A 6,000-nucleotide genomic window follows, 5' to 3' on the forward strand; every position below is an offset into this window, starting at 1 on the left:
TAAGCTAGACTCATTTGCCCATGTTTGATCCGTATGATAAAGTCATAAGTAGTAGGAGTAGAATTAGGCCATTCAGCCCATCAAGTCTCCTCCACCACTCAATCATGACTACACAAAAATGCTGGAGAAACTCAGCGGGTGCAGCAGCATCTATGGAGCAAAGGAAATCGGCAACGTTTCGGGCCGAAACCCTTCTTCAGTTTCTCCAGCTTTTTTGTGTACCTTTGATTTTCCAGCATCTGCAGTTCCTTCTTAAACATTCAATCATGGCTGATCTATCTCTCCCTCCTTAACCCCATTCTCCTGCCTTCTTCCCATAAACTCTGACACCCGTACTAATCAAGAATCTATCTATCTCTGCCTTAAAAAGATCCACTGACTTGGCCTCTATAGCCCTCTGTAGCAAAGAATCCACAGATTCACCACCCTCTGACTAAACAAATTTCTCCTTATCTTCCGAAAATAACGTGCTTTAATTCTGTGGCTATGACCTCTAGTTCTAGACTGTCCCACTAGTGGAAACATCCTCTCCACATCCACTCTATCCAAGCCTTTCATTATTCTGTATGTTTCAATGAGGTCCCCTTCATTCTTCTAAACTCCAGCAAGTACAGGCCCAGTGCCGACAAACGCTCATCATTGGTTAACCTACTCATTCCTGGGATCATTCTTGCAAAATCCCTCTAAACCTTTCCATCCCATGTACCTGTCCAAATCTTATAAGGTCATAAGATCAAAAGTAATAGGAGTAGAAATAAGCCATTCGGCCCATCAAATCTACTCTGCCATTCAATCATGGCTGATCTATCTCTCCTTTTCAACCCTATTCTCCTGCCTTCACCCCATAACCTCTGACACCTGTTTTTTGAAATGTTTGTACATCAGTCTATGAAAGTAAGCATGCAGGTACAGCAGGCAGTGAAGAAAGCGAATGGCATGTTGGCCTTTATAACAAGACGAGTCGAGTATAGGAGCAAAGAGGTCCTTCTGCAGTTGTACAGAGCCCTAGTGAGACCATACCTGGAGTATTGTGTGCAGTTTTGGTCCCCAAATTTGAGGAAGGACATCCTTGCTATTGAGGGAGTGCAGCGTAGGTTTACAAGGTTAATTCCCGGGATGGCGGGAGTGTCATATGTTGAGAGAATGGAGCGGCTGGGCTTGTATACTCTGGAGTTTAGGTGAATGAGAGGGGATCTTATTGAAACATATAAGATTGTTAAGGGTTTGGACACGCTAGAGGCAGGAAACATGTTCCCGATGTTGGGGGAGTCCTGAACCAGGGGCCACAGTTTAAGAATAAGGGGTAAGCCATTTAGAATGGAGATGATGAAACACTTTTTCTCCCAGAGAGTTGTGAATCTGTGGAATTCTCTGCCTCAGAGGGTGGTGGAGGCAGGTTCTCTGGATGCTTTCAATAGAGAGCTAGATAGGGCTCTTAAAGATAGCAGAATCAGGGGATATGGGGAGAAGGCAGGAACGGGGTACTGATTGGGGATGATCAGCCATGATCACATTGAATGGCGGTGCTGGCTCGATGGGCCAAATGGCCTACTCCTGCACCTATTGTCTATTGTATGTTTTGATGAGGCCCCCCCTCATCCGGCAACCCTGACTACTTAGGGTTAACACAAGGCGTCAAGCTTTGATGGATGGTGTTGTTTCAACGTACATTGTAGTCCAAATATGGCCCTTGTGGTTTAAGACTGAGGTGGAATATATCATAAAAAAGAGGGATTTAACCATGCAATTCATGGGTAGAACTTGCAACAGTCATGGGTTATTGGCATCAGACTGACGTACAAACCACACGGGAAAAATAACTCAATTCACAACTAAATAAATAATATAGATACGTGGATGACAACCCTCTTGTGCATTGGTGGAATAACCAAACATAAATCACAATTGTGCTTTATTTTCAAAAGAAAGCAACTCCATCTTGAGAAACATAGAAAAATAGGCACAGGAGTAGGCCATTTAGACAGGGCTGATCATCTAAAAACAGGACCCCATTCCTGCTTTTCCCCCCACATACCCCTTGATTCCTTTCACCCTGAGAGCTAAATCTAACTCCCTCTTGAAAACATCCAGTGAATTGGCCACCACTGCCTTTTGTGGCAGAGAATCGAGAGGTTTGAGATGCTGTGCTTAATGTCTGGGATTATATTGAACATAGAACAGTACATTGTAGCAAGGAACTGCAGATGCTGGTTTAAACCGAAGATCGACACAAAACGCTGGAGTAACTCAGTGGGTGAGACAGCATCTCTGGAGAAAAATAATAGATGGCGTTTGGTGTTGAAACCTGAAGAACGTTATCAGAATCAGAATCAGAATGCTTTATTGTCATTGCATGTGTCACGTACAACGGGATTACTGTGTCTCTCCATTTAAAAGAACTTCAAACATTCACATATCTATTCCTTTAGAACAGTACAGCTCAGCAACAGGCCATTTGGCCCGCAATGTCTGTGCCAATCATGGTGCTAAGGTAAATAAACCTCAAATGCTTGCCTGTGATCTACAACTCCCATTCCCTGTTCATCCATGTGCCCATCTAAAAGCCTCATAAAATTCTAACTGAAATTCTGGAAAAAGACATCAGGTCCCACAGTGAAGATGTGGATTACTGACATGTCAGAGACATTACATTTAGAAAACATTAGGCTTGTTTTGGCTGAAAAAGCAGACCAATTCTTCAAAACATGGTCTCCTTTCACTGAATTTCTTCAACAACAGAATGGTTGAACACATATTTAAAAACCGATGCTTGGGATGGGTGGGTGGGGTGGGGGGGGGGGGGGGGGGGGGGGGGGGGGGGGGGGGGGGGGGGGTTTAGGGGTTTTTAATTCTCTCTCTTTGCATTTTTCTTCTTTTTCTTCATTCTTTCCTTTTTTTCTTTTTTTTTGATTTATGTATTAATGTTAAAAATGAAACTGTACGAAAATTGCATAACTTTCATGTCGATTGCTTTATTCTTGTACAATTGCTTCTAATAAAATAAATTCCAAAATATATAAATATATATATATATGAAGGGCAATGTTCAGCGGTTAAAAAAACCCAACAAATAAATAAATAAATAAATTAAATAAAAGTCTCCTAAATGCTACCATCGTATCTGAGCCCAGTACCACCCCTAGCAGCACGTTCCAGGCACCCACTATCCTCTCTGTAAAAATATTTCCCATGCATATCTCCTTTTAACTTTGTTTCTCTCAACTTCAAGCCCAGCCCTCCAGTCTTTGAACAGGGAAAGGTTGTTCATCCTTTAAGTAACACTGTACAAAAATATCTCAATGTTGATTTGCACCTCAACTCCCCTTGATCGGAGGAACACACAAGGATTTCCGCTACTGTATATTTAGTTTTTATGTTTACAGATACATGGCGGAAACAGACCCTTCAGTCCACCGAGTCGGCGCTGACCGATGATCACCCCGCACACTAGCACCATCCTACACACTAGGGACAATCTTACACACCTACACCTACACACCTGCACGCCTTTGGAGTGTGGGAGGAAACAGGAGAATCCGGAGAAAAGCCACGTGGCTACAGGAAGAATGCACAAACACAATAAGGACAAGCACCCGTAGTCGGGATCGAACCTGGGTCTCTGGCGCTGTGAGGCAGCAACTCTATCGGTGCGCCACCTTGCCACACCATGTCTCAAGTAAAATGATTGAACTTTTCTTTCCAACATAGCGTGCCATTTTGATTTTAGCAGAGCCTGTCAGAAACGTTAGCTGGGCGAAAGCAAAAAATGTAAGAGTGCAAATATAAAGGGAGAAATACGGATTGAAATCAATGGGGTGGCACGGTTGTGCAGCGGTAGAGTTGTTGCCTTAGAGCGCCGGAGACCCAGGTTCGATCCTGACTGTGGGCGCTGTCTCTATGCAGTTTGTACATTCTCCCCGTGACCTGCGTGGGTTCTCTCCCGGATCTCCAGTTTCCTCCCGCACTCCGAAGACGTACAGGTTTGTAGGTTAATCGGCTTGGTATAAACGTATAAATGTTTTTTTAAAACTGTCCCTAGTGTGTGTAGGGTAGTGTTGATGTGCGCGGATCATTGGTCAGTGCGGTCTTGGTGGGATGACGGGCCTGTTTCCACGCAGTATCTCGAAACTAAACTAAACTAAACTAAACTAAATCACATTAATGGAGCTCCACCAGGCAATTGATTTGTCTGTAACACTCATTCCAACAATCTCTTTCTTAAAATTAGCATTCTTGATGGTGGTCTTGGGGTTACCAGATGATCGTAAAAACCAGCTGCCTTTACTGTTGTTCTTCAGTGATTCTGTCCTACTTAGGCGATTTTTAGGCGACTGTCAAAGTCGTAGCAGGTCTCCGAAAAACCAGCAACTGGACATAGACAATAGACAATAGATAATAGGTGCAGGAGGAGGCCATCCAGCCCTTCGAGCCAGCACCGCCATTCAATGTGAACATGGCTGATCATCCCCAATCAGTACCCCGTTCCTGCCTTCTCCTCATGTCCCTTGACTTCACTATCTTTAAGAGCTCCATCTAGCTCTCTCTTGAAAGTATCCAGAGAATCGGCCTCCACCAGGCAGAGAATTTGTGAAACTGTGTGAAAAAGTGTTTCCTCATCTCTGTTCCAAATGGCTTAGTCCTTATTCAAACTGTGGCCCCTGGTTCTGGACTCCCCCAACATCGGGAACATGTTTCCTGCCTCTAGCGTGTCCAAACCCTTAATAATCTTCTATGTTTCAATAAGATGCCCTCTCATCCTTCTAAACTCCAGAGTGTACAAGCCCAGCTGCTCCATTCTCTCAGCATATGGCAGTCCCGCCATCCTGGGAATTAACCTTGTAAACCTACGCTGCACTCCCTCAATAGCAAGAATGTCCTTCCTCAAATTAGGGGACCAAAGCTAGGTATGGTCTCACTAGGGCCCTGTACAACTGCACAATGGGCCTGTCCTACTTAGGTGATTTTGTAGGCGATTGCCGGCGAATACGACAATAGAATTCACCGAAGTTAGCATCGGCGACAACCTATGCCACCTGGTGACAGCACCAACATCAGACCACGCTCATTGGCGTCAAACCTACAGTCGCCACTGTATGTTCATATTGAAAATCCAGCGGCTACCAGAAAAACGCTATGACTCTTTGGGCGACTGAGGAGACGACTCACGACCGTACAGGCGACACCCTGGTGACCACGTGGCGATAGCCTGCAGCTGCCGAAAAAAATCGCCCACGTGGAGATTTAACGTAACTGAAAAGTCACCTAAGTGGCGATTTAACCTAATTAATGGCCATTTAACCTTTATAGCCACCCTCCAGATTCACAGTAAAGCCATTGACTGTGCATTACTCTCTGAAATGAGCTGACGAGCCAGTCAAGGACTTTTCCAAAGCCTTTACGCCACAGGCTTAGAAAGCCCTAGACATGACTCATTGCAACACACCCAGCACATTTACTTTGAGACTAATCCAGAAGGCTGCAATAAGTTCCCTTTTCCGTAACGAGCGGATCGCAGTAGATTGCAAGCACGTAAATACACTTTTGCTACTTTAGTAAACCGATACCACGAATCTCAGTTGACACTAAAGTTAGACAGGATACAGCTTGTTAGAATGCCTTGCATGGCTTAAATTAATAGGGGAAACTAATCCTTCAATTCAGATGTCAGGGAGTTCCCTTAATAGCTGGCCATATGCCTCTGGGACAAGAGAGGATTCTCTGGCTAAAATGTTTATTTTATAATGGTGACCCTTGGTTCATTATAAGATCACAAGATCATAAGTGATAGGAGCAGGATTAGGCCATTCAGCCCATCAAGTCTTCTCCACCACTCAATCATGGCTGATCTGTCCCTCCTAACCCCATTCTCCTGCCTTCTCCCCATAAACCTGACACCCGTACTAATCAAGAATCTATCTATATCTGCCTTAAATATATCCAGTCTTTGCCTCCACAGCCTTCTGTGGCAAAGAATTCCACAGATTCACCACCCTCTGACTG

Source organism: Leucoraja erinacea, unplaced genomic scaffold, assembly GCF_028641065.1.
Source record: "Leucoraja erinacea ecotype New England unplaced genomic scaffold, Leri_hhj_1 Leri_56S, whole genome shotgun sequence".
Taxonomy (NCBI): Eukaryota; Metazoa; Chordata; class Chondrichthyes; order Rajiformes; family Rajidae; genus Leucoraja; species Leucoraja erinaceus.